Source organism: Cynoglossus semilaevis, chromosome 15 (assembly GCF_000523025.1).
Source record: "Cynoglossus semilaevis isolate Cse_v1.0 chromosome 15, Cse_v1.0, whole genome shotgun sequence".
NCBI lineage: Eukaryota > Metazoa > Chordata > Actinopteri > Pleuronectiformes > Cynoglossidae > Cynoglossus > Cynoglossus semilaevis.
In genome coordinates this window covers 4,499,876-4,516,945 of record NC_024321.1, presented here as the reverse complement: position 1 = coordinate 4,516,945, position 17,070 = coordinate 4,499,876, and positions in this window count along the sequence as shown.

Below are 17,070 nucleotides of genomic sequence, written 5' to 3'. Positions count from 1 at the left end.
TGTGCAGAAGGAAGGCCAGACAAGCAGTCAGGCTGGCGAAGGTCTTATAAAAGTTCTGAAAGTTACTTTAGATATTTTGTACCTTTAGCCCTACCTGGAGTGTGGATATTCTTGTTTAATTGTGAGGGGGGAACTGAACCATTACACTGTATCAGGATTGCAAAAATCTCCTTTTGTACAGCACATATTTTAAAAACATGCAGATGTGACCAGGTTTAAGATGACCTTATGCTAAATGATAGCAGTAGTTACTTTGTCCTATCCAGCTATTTGGAACTGACTCAAAGAGACTGTGTGTGTTCTAGAAAAATGTCATTCCCTTTCCTAAAAGATTTGACTCAACTGCCCTGATGAAAAACCTATTTCCTAACCTGGCTGGGAGTCATATTTCTTCCTTGGACTCACCTTTTTGATTGTCTTTCACATCCAGAGGCCTGGTCAATTTAAGGGTCAACTGTTTCTGTTTCTGTTACAACCTTTTTAATTCAACTTTAAGCACTTTCTGACTCAACTTGTGAAAAAGTCTCACATTTTTTTAAACCTATTCCCTAACAGTAGATGCTTTTCTCAAGAGAGTTTAAATAAAACATCCTTTTCAGTCTGACATGCACTTTTCCACTCGCTGTTAGCAACAACAGCCTAACATTTAACTAGTGAGATGCTCAATTCTAACAACTAGGAATCCAGTCGTAATAGGCTGATCTATTGCTCTACCAGTGGCCTGGTGCTTTAGTAGAATAATTTCTCACAGCCCAATCATGTGTTATTTCTGCGAAAATTGTATTCATTGGATGTTTATTTTGGTCTAGTTCGGTTATCAAAATCCATTTTGCCAGGGGTCCTAAACTCACTTAGCACACCCCTGTGATTCCAACACAGAATCATGTTTCTCCCTAAATGTGAGGTCCAGTTACAGTGTGTTCTGGATGTGTAGTTAACTGTCAGCTCTGTACAGTGTAACAGCTTAGTGTAGTGTCAGGAGTGACTTTGTAACTCCTCACTTTCCAGGTCACACTCGCCAGTTACATTAATGTTGTACAATTTCGGCCAAATTCCATGTTAGAAGCTGCAGGCTTTTGGAATCAGTCTTTGGTTTGTGAAGAAGCAGGAATTCAGAGACAGGTCATGGTCATTCTCAGCAAACACACTGCTGTCAGCAATGCAGATGAAATGTGTCTGGACTTTTCACTGCAAGCCAGATATTTACCACATAATTCATTCCAGAGTTTGCGTCTGTAAATTAGCTTTATTTCTTTATATATTTATTTCCCTTTTTAAATTCAAACAAGTAGGTAACAATTTAAAGGGGAAATCTGTATTTTTGGTTAATAATTGATTAAACGCACGTATCTGTATGGCACAATATATTCAATACTTCCTAGAGATTTCATCTAAAAACATTTATTTAGAAATGTTTATGAAGGTGGAGAAGATCCTGTTCACCAGTGCATCACACAGGGTCATACAGCACATAGAGACATAACAACGCTTTACACTCACATTTATACTCTTAACCAATCAAGTTTGTTCAATTGCAATTAAATGTTTTCAAACTGTAAGAAAGAAGTGTCTAAATCTATACAAACAGTCCATCACCAGGCCTCGGACCACTGAGGCAACGAACCCATCATAGTCAATAACCACTGGTGTCTGTACAATGTTACATCCTGCTGTTCCTACTGCATTATAAACCTATAATAAGTACAGTTTTCCCCAGGTAATTATGCAACATAAAATGTTGTTTACTTCTTCTACAACAATTGGACAACGTGGACTCAACTGTTTTGGCTCTGTCTTCTGTGTACGTTGGAGGTAGAATAACAGTTGTGATCAAATGCAGAAATGTTTCAGCAATACCAAATGAAAGGTGGAGAGAATTGAACTTTCTGGACCCCATCATTTACTTTGTGGGAGACGTGAACCTAAAATATTAGGGAGGAAATTACAAAGCAGCCCCTGGATCATTGTCCAAGGGAAATTTGACCATTAGAGTTTAGAAAAGGATGTAATGGTTTCTCCTGGTGGATGCCAAGAGGCTGGGATTGAAGAACACTGAAACATGGTTTTAAGATCCTGAAGTGAAACATATGGCCCAGTTTTCAAATTAAATGATAGCCTTGTGTTTTTAATGCAATGATGTCATCCATTCTCGTAAAGCAACTGTGGTTGGTCGATGTGAAATGCATATTTTACTAACACGTCTTACTTTTATGACTTTTAGCTCATAGCTTGTTATTCTCTTTGTGAACCGTAAATATATAAACAGGAAAGGTAAATTTCCAATGGAAATTAGATTGCTCTGGAATAATAAAGATTTTACTGTGTGCTCTGTAGGGAAGCTTGACACACTAAAGACTGAAGACTGAAGAATGCTGAAAGTTAATCAGTACAGTTTTTTCAGTTTGTTTACTGTTTTCATATTAAAATAAAAAAAAATCACTCTCTGCAGAGCAAAAACATTTTTAGTGTCTAAGACGTCGTCTCTAATGGCTGCGGCCAGTAATTGTACCTCACATATCACTGCAGCAGACACATGACGTCATTAACGTACTGTAGCTTAATGTCTATTTTGGTTCCAGAACATAAGGAACACATTTTAATACTATTCTGAAATATATTGAAAATGCACTTAATTGCCCTCATGAGTGAACTTAGGTCCAAAGCAACCCAAGACCACAGTCTCCCAAAAGTGAAACAAAGCATTTGGAGAGGAAGGAAGGATATTCTTCAACATTGATATTTTATTTTTCATCCTCAATTATTGTTCTTTTACAAAGTCCCAAATTATATTTAACTATAAAATATAAAAGACGCATAAAACAGTTACTTTAAAACATCTCAGTGAACTAAAGTCAACCGCCCAGATTGGCAGATATACCAGCATGAACCCAGGTCACATGAGCCCAACTTCATCTCTGTCACATCACTTTACAGTCTCAGTTGCTCATGAGAATAAAGTTTCTCAAACCCGAGTCTTGACAGCAGCTCTGGAAACTCTCACTGACCGCAAACTCTGTCCCTTAATGTGTTACTGACCGAACTGGTAGAGAAATGTTTTCCTGTGGTCCCCTGTATGTTCTAGTCTTGCACTGTTAAAAATCAGGTGTAGTACTTTCTGGCTTCATGCTGCCCAGCCCTATGGCTAAAATAACCAATTAATATGTCTTAAACGGTGGCTGGAGTTTTGTGCTAACTCAGGAAACTCACATAATGTCACTCAATATTTCCTGTCTGTCCATAATTTGCAGCTTTAAAGTTGTGCTGATATTTGGTTAAGCTCCGATGTCTGTGTGGAAAAATGTTTTCACAGAGGTTAATGTTGAAGTTTAAAGGCTGTGCCCACACTGAGGTGGACACAGGCCTCATTCTGCACAGCCCTGCCTTTACAGTACACTATATTTGCTACAGAGGGCAAACCTTCACTAATGAACTGTGTACGTGCAGAAAACAATGCAGAAAACAAATGCTTAATAGGACAAGTTCAGATACTTGTCTCTTGAACAACAGCAGTGAAAGATGAGGATGAATTAAGGAGTCTTTGAACTTATGGTTTTGGCAGAAAAATAAATGCATTATTGTGGATGCATTGATGTGAGTGCTGCAAGTGGATGTCTCCTGGGAGGAGTTGAAAAATTGTTTTTTCATCTGCGTGTGTAGAAACACAATCCCTTCTTGTGATTGGTTTACTCTGATATGTTTTCACCAATCCCTTCTTGTGATTGGTTTACTCTATGTTTTCATCGATGCAGGAACACACAAACCCATCCGTCATTGCTAACAGGCACGCTGAAGGAAAACAAGTTGCTCATTAAATTAAAAAAAAAGAGATCTCCAGTGATGATCGTAGCAAATTTAAAAGAGCCGGTGTTTGTCAACAAACCAGATTAACCAGATCCCATAGTCCTTGCACTATGGTCCTGTTTAGGCATGGTTTGAGGATGAAAATGATACCAAAGCCCACATCCTGACTCAAGTTATGCTATAATACTGCTCCACATCTTTAAAACATTTTAAAAGAAAAATTAAAAAGTGAAACTTTGTGCAAAACCTTAGATCTAAATATTCTTACGAGAAACTCTAAATTAAGTGTGGACTTCAATGACTGTTGTGAATTAATTTAAACTTTAATTTGTAATATATCTTGCACCAAATTTGAATTATTACCTTTCTGCATTTAAAACAAAACTACTTTTTATTGTGCACTCTCTTTACCTCTGTCCTTTGGTGGTTGCAATAAAACAATTTCCCCAGTGTGGGATCAATGAGGTTTACTCTAACCTAATCTAATCTGATCTGATTTTATCTAATCTATTGTAATGTAATCTTATCTAATCTAATCTGATCCATCTCTAGAGTTGACTCTACGTTCCTGTTAGCTTCACTCTCTGACTCAGAAATTTGCAAACCACTCCTGCAAATCCAAAGAGTAATGAGTGATTTTACACCACAGCCTACAGATGCTGGTAAACCACTGCTGCCACTGCCAGTAAGTTCAGAACCAGACATGAATGCAGCTGCTCCTGTGCCCCTGTGACTAAAACCACTGGTCCTTGTGGCCACAGAAAGCACTGGATGAATATTCATGCAGAACATTATGCTGCCTTTGTCGGTTGTAATACTGCCATGCACTCAAGCGTATAATCTTTGCTGTTCCTTTCCATACATGTAGTCTGTAAACCTTTTATTTGCCATACAGTGCGGAAATGTGCAGTCCCTGCCATATTATTCTGATTTGCATCATCTGCCAAAGCTAATTTGACCCTGTGCCTAAATTATGGACATTAGTGTTTGCCTGGATATTTCTGGATTTATTTATCTGTCATGGATCTCAAACTTAAATGAGCTGGGGGCCACTGCTCCCCCTGTCGTCTTATTGAGGGGCCAGAAACTTACTATACCCCCTGTCGTCTTATTGAGGGGCCAGAGACTTACAACAGAATTATATTATACTGACATGTAGTTACAGACCGTACGTGGACTGTTCGCAGGCCATAAGTAGCCCACAGGCCAAGAGTTTCAGACCCTTGATTCAAGTAAGGCTACAGGTTTAAAAATGACTGTGAAATTTGAGAATTGTTCATGAAAGATTTTTTTTTTTACATGTAAGTTAAAATATTAATTCAAAATCTTTTATCCAAACTAAATATTAACAGTCAAAACTATTAAAAAATATTTAGTATTTAAACATATAAAGGAAAAAAAAATCTATTGCTCACTCATAGAAAATGCCTCTTCTAACTCAAGGACCTAATGTCCCCTGTGAGTGTGTGTAATTAGGCCTGAACATGTTTATGTCATGGACAGAGTGCACCATTTAATGTAAGAGTAAGGTAACGTAGTATGAGAGAAGGCAGAAGATGGTTTGTTATGTGACTTGTGCTGACAGTTTAGTTTTACCTCTGATTGGCCCCAGATGTTCTACTTCTTGTCCTGCACAGATCAGGTGTGTCCACCAGACAACTCAGAGATTACAACCCGATGCATGTTTTTGCTGTTGGCGGAAATTAGGATACTTCCTGTCTGTGTACTATCCCTAAGATACCCCCGCTCCTCGATGGAAAGAACAACTGGGAAATGCATGAAGGTAATGGAGTGTGACCTTACAAAATGACGTGTAGATTTTGTAGACTCTGACATGTGATGTGGAAATAAGTTCCAAACCTCAAAAACCTCCTTCCTGAAGAAAAATACATTACGTGCCACTCAAACCCTCCCACTGCTCCCTTCACTGCCGCTTCCTCTGAAATCATCTACAGATGCACCAGCAGGACAGACAGAGGAACCGCTGCTGAAAGACTGACATTAAAATAAATGTCCGTGCTTATCGGCAACCTGAATTTCAAATCATTGTTGTTTTTTTTTTTTTTGTTTTTTTGTACATTTGTACCACCAAGACAAAAACCTGCTTTGCCACAAATGTAAATTTTTAAAATGCATTTTAGCCTCGGGTTCTAACAATTATCTTCAACCTCTCGAATGAGGCTTCGCTAATCAGTTGTAAGGCTATTACAAGAGTGACTCTGACCTAAAAAAATATTCCCAAAAGAAGCAGCTGGAAGCCATTCAAAGTGTCTGGTAGGTCATGTAACCAGGGCAATCTCTGTAGTTGCCCTTTTTCTTGACTTGCCAGTGCAGGAGACCTTCAGCGCACATTATTTGACACCACTGTGATAAAGAGCCATGAAGGAAACCTTGGGATATTCTAGCATCTCGGAAAAAAAAACACACGTGACCTGAGAAGGTTTTTTTTTTTTTTTTTTTTTTTTTTTTTTTTTTTGCATTCAGTTAAAATACTTTCTCGATTTCATTTCACACCACATTAGTAATCTAATTATGTGGTGAAATGTAACACTAGTTGGGGTCCCAGGGTATTGGGATTGCATGTAAACCTGTGGACAGTCTCTGTAGGCTCATAGTGGGGACACCCCCACATGCGCTACCGTTGGTCAACCCTGGTGCTCTACCCGGGCTGCCCCAGACCAACCTCTGTGGTAAACTGAGACCCCAGGTTGATAAACACCAGCAGCTGACCCACAGCCTCGAGCTGTCAGGCAGCATTAAAGCTAAGGGCTCAGGACCTGCCGCACATGTAGGTTGTTGGGGAGGCCACCTGGGCCAGCCCCAGTTCCCTTAGTGGCCAACATGATCAGGCCCATAGGCTGAACCCCATATATCCACCTCAGAAACAGAGCTCTCCATTCAAAGAGCCAGCAGCCCGAGGGAGTGAAATTATGAAAGACCCTGATATGAACCATGGGAATGCTGTCTGTCCTAAACCCCAGCTGCCCTCCCCTTGAAATTAATTAAGTGTAATTTTACCAACATAATGGGATTCTATACGTTCCACAGCAGCAGCAGGATAAATGGTGAACCATTTATGGCAGGTCATCAAACTCTCTTCGTGCTGCACAACTCATTCTAACCTACAGCAGAGAGTCTTAACCTCATGAAATCACAGTGGCTCCTTCATAATGTTGTTTAGCCACAACATTGGCTCTGTGAAGGCAGTGGCTTCCATGTTGCCTAGAACGATTGTGTTGGGACAGGCTTAATGTTTGCAAAGTCTGTGGAGAGTCAGAAAAGTCGGGGCATTTCCTACCAACTGCACTATTGTCTGAGAGCGAAGTTTGTGTTGGACGAACTCCACATCACCTCATGTTGAAGATTACAGAAAGAGCCACCCAGAAAGCTGTATCCAGAAGGAATTTTTTAATAAATCTGTCCAACAATATATTAAAAACAAAACATTCACTGAATCTGTTTGGTGGATTTGAAGAAAAAAGATGATTTACTGTCAGAGTGAACAAATGATTTTGATATTATCAAAAAAAATATTTGAAAAAAATACTAATGCACAAAAGAATGCCTGCAGTGATGATTTCTTTTACAGAAAAAAAATTGATTACATTTATTCAAATAAAATCTACCAAACAGGCCAAATGTTATGTAAGATTGAGTATAAGATCCAAGGTCAAAAATGATCTTTAGACCAGCTGAATCCCTTATTTTGAAAATAGGAACTCACTTGGACTGAGGCTGTTCTCAGACAGGGACTTTGAATGTCCCAGCTTTGTCCAGTGCTTGGCTTTGAGTCAGAGACCACCCCACTGCTCTTCAGTTTCAAGGCATCCACAAATTGTTCTTGCATGTTCTTATCCAGGATCCAATCAGGGCTGACCTCAAACTTAAGCTGCAGGCTGTGCTAATCTGGGTCTGTTCAATGCATAAACCTGTGTCCAGCTTCAAAATTGGAAGATTTAACTCATTAACCTGCTGATTTGATGCCGTCGGGTCACTATTTTTCCATCACTCTAAATTTGTAATTTTTTTTTTTCTACTTAGGTCAGCTTTGTAGGTTCATTATAAACTTGAGTGGAGCTGCGTATTGTACAATATACTTTTAGAAAATATTTAAATATCAGGGATAAGGACAATTAGCAGTGTAGCCAGTTAAAATAAGATGCATTCAAAGACACACACGATGAACCCCGGCAGTGAGATTTTTGTCACCTACTGGTGTAATGCATCAACCTAATGATGACACATTTGTCATTAATAACTTCTTCGTTGGTGTCCAGAGGGAGATTAATGAATGCTTAATTATCTGAGACAAATTTTCCAAAACACTGAAGTTTTCACGTGAGGCTGGAGAGGCAGGGACAATAGCCAGAAGTTTGTGAGCGAGTCATGGAAAAATGGCAAAGAAAGTGCAGCCAAAATTTCCAGTCCTACTTGAGAAAAAGACTCTGAGTGTTTAAGGGAATTAAGAAGCTTTGAAAAGGCTGATGAAAGATAGTGTAGATATTTTTTCCACTAAAGAACAGTCTGTTTATTGCCAGCATTTTTTTGGGGGGGACTTTAGTGCCTTGTCTGATTAAACACCTACCACTAATTACCTATGCCAAAGCACAGAACTCCCCCTTCTCTGCCCCGCAGAGCAATTCAATTCACAGATAAACTAAATTAATGGAACACTTTTATATTTTGAGTTCCTCTTGTAAAAGTCACAGAAAGGTGGGGATAAAATTTTGATAATTTTGTCACCTTTACACTTTTTTTCACAGGAAAGTATAAAAACATGATTATGATTTCAGCATGTGTGTGTGGCCTGAGAAGCTTTACCACTGCATACCTGCAGGCTATAAGCAGTCCTTCTAAATCTTCTCCCTAACATCCACCGTCTGTCAAAACAACTCAAGCACTCACTTAAGTTTGGGGCTTGTGTGTGATTTTTTTATGCGTGTGCGCTCTACATAGTTGGATGGATTTGCAAGCACACAGTAGATATGATCCTGTCTGGAATTATTCATAGTTTGCCATTTTTAGTGTCACCATACAGGTTGCATAAGAATCCGTGTGCACGCTAGGCAGTGGAACCAGCTGGAAAAGAAGACAGCCACAATGAAAAAAAAAAGAGAGCGAAATAAAAAAAAATACTAATGGGTTTATGACCTGGTAGCTACTCAGCATAAAATGCCTGGGAGACAAACTCAAAGCTTGCAATTCGTAACGCATCATTCTGCCTACATATCACCATAGAGGCTTTAAGTTAAAGAAGCAAATCAGGGAAAAAGATCCCTCAGATGCAGAGGGATTCAAACGGCTCTCATGGTAATGCTCCCTGTTAGCTGTCAACAAGATATGAAACTCTACGCCTCATGAACTCAGTGTTCCACAGCAGTCCATTTGGTGCCCCTGGTACGATATCTCATTGCCACCACTGGGAATTCATCCCTGCATTATTCAGTGGGCCTTCACCTTGATGCGGTCAGTAAGCTGGCGGTACAGAGTAATGTCATGGCACAGTCCGTGTACGGTTTTCATCAACTGTGAGCCACCTGTCAGATCTGGGAAATTACAAAAGAACGTACAACCCCGATGCTAAGGTGGATCCAGAGAAAGCCAGGCAAGTCAGTTTAGATAAAGTTTTATATTATTTCTTTAAATGTAATTATTCTGATTGACAAAACATTTAATTTTTGAATATGAATTATGAAATTTCAACTGGGAGTAGCATTTTGAGATGTTTTATTCTTGTTTTTTCCATTCATTTTCACACACAGTTTGCTCTCAGACCTCCAAAAACAATGATGTCTACAAATATCTGCTCATTTAAAGATATTGTATAAATTACTCCACCGAAACTGAAGTCATCTGGTATTTTAAGACACCGTGACACATAGCTGTTTTTTTTGTTTTTTTTTTTGTTTGTTTTTTTTTTTTTTTTGGCTTTTACCACATCAAATGTCACAACGCAGACAGAGAGAAGTAAAGGAAAATTACTCGATGATCACAACAGTTGGTGGTCTGATCTTTCAAGTTAGATGAGGGTGAGGTGGGGCTCACAAGTCCAAACTCTGACCACTGCACCAAAACGCAAAAAGGCAGTGGTCTTTGTTGGGTTTTTTTTGTTTTGTTTTTTTTTTGTGTGTGTGTGCTGCTAATCAGCGCTGGGGGATAAAAGCTATCTTTGAATTCCAAGGGCAACAGGAAGACTTGATTAAGGTTTCAAAGGAAGTCGGTGGAAATTTGTGGTCACCAAAACCAAAGTGGAGAGGCCAGACTCTGACCATTTAGTGAACCCTCTGAGAGTAGTTTATTAAACCACATCTCATGCTTCAAAACAGCGACAAGTATTTTATATCTTTGGCTGCGGTTGACTCACTTTTAAAAAGCAGACAAAAAAGCCCTATTGTTGACAAAAGCTCTGCGTTGATGTAAAAAAAAAGGCAGAAATACATGGTGTTTTCTGCAGTTATTCTACATAATTAGTGCATAGGCAGTGGAAAATATACATGTTGGTTTACCCGATGCCGACATTGTCACTCTAAGTGGCCACATGGATCAGAACCACAGGAAATGGTGTAAAAACACTTCCTTACTGGTCATTAAACACTGGGAGAAGCTGGTGGAAATGTTCAGTATAAAAACCTAGTAATGACAATGTAAGGAAATGAAGACAGTATGGAAACAAATTAAAGTCAGGATGAAGAAAAGCACGTTATTTTATAGACATTGTAAAACCTGGTTTATAACAATTGTAACTGTTTAAAAAGGCGGGAACAGTGACACTGTAGCATTGACACTCACTGTAACATCCAAACTTTTAGGTCAATTTATTCCTTAGAAAAGAAATAAAAACACATTTATTTTTTAATGATCTCAGTTTTTGTTGTCAAATGTAGATCATTATTTCATAAGAAATGATCAGATATTTTTAAGTCTTTAATAATCAGTTATCAGTTACATAACCATGTGAATTATTGCTTTTAGCTTGTTTTATAAATTACTTGCGTTCCTGTTTCTTGTATTCCCTAAAGATCAATGACCTAAGATCAGCTCTACCTTATACACTAACTGAGAAGATTTGTGACAATGCAATAAGGCTGGTACCTGTTTGCCAGAAGACCACATGGAAGGGTCTCACAAGGAACATGCTGTCTTGTCTCTTGTCCAAAAGCATCAGGTGCCAGAAAGAAGAGATGAACTCTAGCCAGTGAGGGACAAACAGGGCTGATAACCGTCCGATAACCGTTGTCCACATCTGTTTTGTTTTACTTAGTTGTAGCAGAAAAGACAAAAGCAGCAGAATGAGGAGACTGAGTTTACAACTAGAGCTCAAGGTTTTCAGCGTTCTTTCCAACTTTTTGCAACTCTCAGACTCCCTGTCTTGTCTTAAAGTGATCCACCCATCCTTTTATTTTCCATCACCTTGTCCTTTGCAGTGTTTGGGACCATATTTCTATGTGTAATATTTACATTCTCTGCATCATAACTGTGAGCTATACAAGAGGTGCTGATGACAGGTCTAGAGATGGTAACACATATTCATAAAAAAATAAATTCTACTATGGTAATATACTTCACCTACCACAGTGTCATGACAGATTTCAGCTGACATTACATATAAAGAGAAAGACAGATCCAAAGGTGTAACTCAGTTTATTTTTCTCCTCTGATATTTGCATTTGTGTCTATGCCTTTGCCCACCGTGCGGGTGAGAGGAAATGCTTCTGAAAAGGCTGTGGTTGAACACCTTTCTCGTCAAGCCAGACCATCTTTCTCTCTCATTTCCCCGAGTAGGTAGTTTCGGTCCAACTCTTCCCCCAGGATAGAAATGCTGATGCACAAAATGTCTTTCAATGTCTCCTCTGTCAAAAACAGACTGAAGGAGGACTTTTAAGACATTTTCCAGCCCGAGTGGGCTCCATGTAACCCTACATGGCTAAGTTTAATTGCAGAGATCCAAGAAACAGTAGATCCTTTGAATCTTTCCACGTGAATGTGCTATTTCCACGTCTGATTCCACGCCCAGGGCTCAACCTATTGGCATATTGTACATTTTGTTTACAAACGACCAGAGACCCTCGGGAATGGAGAGAACGTCTGGATCCAACAGCCTTTATTTTACTATGTAGAATTTTAGGAACATTTTCACCAGCCCGCCTGCATGACTTCACAGTTGGCACCAAGATTTTTTTTTTTTTTTTTGAAAATCCTATCGAAGACTCACCAGAACCAATAACGGACCGCGGCTCCTGCCAGACTCGCTGTGTTCCAAGTTGTGTAATGACACAGACACAAAACATGTTCATGTCCACTGACATGACTTTGGAACCATTTTTGGAATAAGGAAATCATGGCAACAAGTGTTTGTTTGTGTGAAACAAAGTTATTTCGGTTTTAGTCACTAAAAAAAATGACTTTTTTCTTGATCAAAATCCTTCAAAGTGCGAGCCAACATTTCAATCATTGGAGATGTTTTCCAGATGTGAGGTAAACAAGAAACACATTGTTATCTTAATTTACCTCAATATAACAAAGAGTTAAAGCAATTTCATCGATTGGCAAAAAAAATAAATGCATAGGAACTTCAGGGGATTAAAAGTCTCACATTTTCATAGCACAAGGTAATAACTTGAGCAGCTTTCTAACAACCTCCGCTGAAGCAGGGAGCAGAAATTTTCCAGAGAATGAGCAGTGATATTGTGTTGAAGAATGGAACTGTTCTGGCGACAAAATGTCTCTGGACATTTGTTGATGGTTTGAGGAACATGTTCTGAATGTCAGAGGTTTCCAGACCCTTTCACCAAGTCCCCAAAGCTCTGTTGTTTTCCATGATCAGAGAACTTTTTTTTTTCTAAAATTAAGAACGATATAGAAATACTGAATTATAATAATGCACTTGAAATGAAAATGAAAAATATGAAATGAATTGACCAAAAATGTATGTAAACAAAGAGCAACCAACATCTCAGGTTAAAAAGTAATTTTATATACTAGTCCTGAGACCTAAACCAGTCAACATTAAAGTAATCAATATTTAATATTTCATACAAAAAATAAGATTAAATAAAAATAATTGTTTGATATCTTAGTATAAATAAAAGTAATATGTAAACAGCTAGTACTATTCTTTTTTTTTACTAATTTCTACACTAAATGACCCATTAAAGCATTTGAATCATTTAAAAATTGAAAGTACATTTGTCAAAATTGACAGTGACAAAGGACAGAATTTTAATTATTATTAACATCTTATCCCAGATGTGGGGCGTTCATGGGCTGGAAGTGGCCCCTGAGCTAGGGTTATGAGAATCATTCTCTAGAGTGTAACATGTATGGATTTTTTAATCAGACTTCTCTGCTGAAAAAAAGGTGTACAACCTAAAAATTCCATTTTCTAGTATTCTCTACACATGCACTGGAAAATCTATCATCACGCACCAATGAAAAACAACCTGCTTTGTCTTTTTTCATCAGAAAAGACACTCCAGACTTCTGGACTTACATAACCACCAGCTGCAGCACACATACCTCATGTGTTTTAAAGGTTTGATTGATTAACTTTTCCAGATCCTTTCTTGCCACCTAGAGTCCTCTATGACCACGCGCTTCTCTTGTTCTCTTGTCACGACTCATGATTGAAAAACCAAATATTCCAATGGGACTTTGGGGAGTTTACAGCCCTGCTGCCATTGTTAGTTCCTATGGAGCCCAGTTTGTTGTCTTTGGCTGGTTCATAGTAAATATTTCTATTCCTCTGTTGTGTTAAAAGATGATGTGTATTCAAACTGGGAGATGGCCCCCGAGCCAGACTAAATACAGTGTCTTTGATTGTTTTGTTTTTTTGTCCTTGCAGTGACTTGTGTTTTCTCTGTAAATGTATTGTCTTTGTGTCACTTTCTCTGTTTGTCATTTCTGATTTGCAGCCACTGTGAAATTGCAGGGCTATAAACAGCGTCCATGTGAATCTCTGTTACATATGTGCAGGGTTTGACGTTACTAGAAAAAAACTTAAAAAAGGGGAAAAATTCCACAAATGAATCCCTCAGGGCTCTGTTTTTTTTTTTTTTTTAACCATTTATCCTCTTCATGGTGGCTTTGTTGTTCAGACGCAGCAGACACTTTACAGCTGACTTGGGGACAAGATTAAGAGTGTTTTCTCCACATCATTAACAACTGTTTTAGACAGTTTTTATCTATTGGAAGTCATTGGCCCGCATCTGATAAAGTGTGCTACCTTTCAAGTGCTGGTCACAGAGAAATGGGTGGTCTGCAGCAGCAAAAGAAACGAGTGATTTGTGTTTGCAGCAGAAACACAGAAAACTCAGAGGGGATTAGAAAACATTTAAAATCTCCAGTCTGGTTTTCTCCTCCACAGAAACCTTGTCACACAGAAAGGGAGTGTGTGCAAGTTGAGCGAAAAATGGCGAAGGATTCTTTGCTTGGGTCAAAAGGATTAGCTATCCGCAAAAATGACCAGGGAAGATTTTGGTAAAATAATTAATCTGTGCAGACGGCACAATAGAGCTTTCAACGCAGGGCCTCGTCTTGATCTGTTTCCCATCAGTTCCACTGGGACAGTTTAGCTAACGTGAGGCTTCAGCAGCGCACAGAATGATGCTTTAGATGACAGCAGGAAAGTCGTAACACTGCTCCTCAATCAGGCCTTTAACTACCGTCCAGCTTTGTGGTCAGGCATGGCAGTAGAAACGTAAACACCTCTATAGAACACCAAAGAATTCAGATCTTGGGTCAATCACAATCCTGCAGCCAAAACCAGATTCACATCCTCGACTTCTTCCAGGGAAAAGTGATTTTTTTTTTTTTTTTCAAAGGTTTCTCCCTCCCTTCAGACATTCTATTTTTTTCTGTCATGGTCAGGCGAGAGAGTGTCAGATCCTGCCCACAAGTTTGCCTCGTCAGCCTCAACTTCAGCTTGCGCGTCATATAATTTAGCAAACCACCAGGACTGCTTCTGGGTTTTTGACATTTCGTGCTTTCAGGGCCACCGCCACCACCAGAATAATCTCATACTGCACTGCAAAAACTGCAGTTATTGTCTGGAGAATCTAAGGCTGTTGTCTGGAGGAGTGATCACACCATAGGTCACAGAGAAATAAAGGGAAATGAAAGTGATATTTTCTGTATGAACCAGTGATGCTTGATGTTCTGCTCTGTGGCTCGACTGTTGCTCCAGCAGATATAATTAACCTTCAATGGCTTTAAATAAAGGTTGATAAGAAAAAAAAAATCCAAAATACTCTTAACACCAGAAGACTCAGACGGCTTTGGCAGTGGATCAACCATCTGTGTGCAGAGACTCCCTCGGACGTTGTGTCCTGGCTGGAATGCCTCTCGCCCTGTCGCAGACACACACTGTTAATTCTCTTGCTCGGACATTCCACTCTTCCACGTTCTCATTTGGATATTAACTTAGCTTTCTTCCCTTCTGGTCTCCAGTCCATGGGAAACTCTGGCATTGTCATCTTGGAATAATCCAGTGTCATTGGAGAAGGAGACAGGCATGCTGGACAATCAGTTGCTCTAACTAGCTCCTCGGATAAAAATATGGACATTTATATGCAATGCACTAAATCTTCACTAATCATGACATTTCCATTGAGTTCAACATTTATGATTTTCAGCATAGTTCTTTTTTCAACGTTAACCTCGATAAAATTTCCACTATTTCCTAATGATAGCTTTCACGAATAAACCTAGCCACTCTCGATTTTTTTTTTTTTAGCTTTGAATTCCCCATAGTTTGAAGGTTCCCAGATATTTCTCACAACTTCATAATATCTGTGCAAAGTCTGTTTCATCTTCGCTTTTCCACCTGTCTCACTCATTTGCATCAGTAACACGGCATGATTCCCTATTAGACCACAAATCAAATATGTTAGCGGTCACAACAACGGAAAGAAAAACAACGTCTTGTTTGGCAACTAATTCCTTATGTGGTTGTATCAATTGTTAATAGAGTAAAGTCTACATGGAAATGAAAGCCAAGGCACACAAGGATAAAACAGTTCAGATCTGACGTCTCCCACTCCCTCGGTGAAGATTAGGTCAGGTGTAAATCAGTGTGTCTCCAACAACTGCGTTTGCAAACTCAGTGCTGTGACCAAAGCCATACGTCTCCAACGGCTGAACAGTGTGACCACACATACCGTAACAAAACTGTCTTAGAACAGGAGGAAGAAGTTTGAAATACTGATATCTGATTTCTGAAACGTTTGTTTTCACCCACACAGTCGTCCATTATGGACCAGTAAAGGTAATTAAATTGAATCAAAACCATCAAGTGATTCATGGTAGAAAATGATGGTTCAGCCATGTGGATTTCGCCTCTGTGTAGAGCTCTGGGAAGCACGCAGCACCGACCAGATGCTTCCCCCTGAAAATACTCCACCAAACCTCAGAGTCGACCTTTTCAGCTTCTCATTTATTTTCTTTTTTAATAGCTTCAGTGCAGCACGTCGGTTGACTCTGAATTCTGGTTTATATACAGCCTCTGGAAGTGTGTGCGGACTCCAGACCCTGGTGACCAAAAAGGGAAAAAAAAATCCCACATCATCTTTCCCCTGTGCCTGTCTGGAGGACGTCTACAGTGAGAGGTCACTCGTGCACGCAGTCATTTTTCAGTATGAGGTGAAAACAGATGGCGGCCCCTCGCCGCGATTCAAGGCTGTAAAGCTGCATCGTTTGCATCATGACTAAGCAGCTGAAACCAAGGTTTGTGATGAAGTCAGAGAGACATCACGGGTTAGAGCTCCCCCACGGTGTCTCCGCTAATTATGAAGTTAAATGACAGACAACAGTGAGGGGATATTAATTAACATTTCCTTGCCCACCAAACACTGCATGTCAGTTTTGTAAACATTATTTATCTGTCAGTTTCTGCGGTTTTTCTTTGTCACTGCTTTGTCAGGCAGGGTCTGAGGTTGCACATTACGCTTTCAAAAACTGCCACACTGTTTTGATTGTGACGTGATTTGTATAATTATGTAATTCGCCCCCATTTTTCAGATGGAGGAAATGTCTCATCAGGGGGCAAAGAGAATGGGCTGGAAAACATAAAGTGATACCACGGCAATAAACACACGTCTCAACGGCAGTAAATTTTGAATAACTTTTATTAAAGTTTTTGGTTTTAAAGTTTTCGCTACCAACATTTTCAGTTAATAAATTTAGCACACTTTTAGCGTAAATCGCTAAAATTCAACCGTTAACACATCAAGACAATGATGAGATGTTTCTTCAGCTGTAAGTTGGGAGACAAGA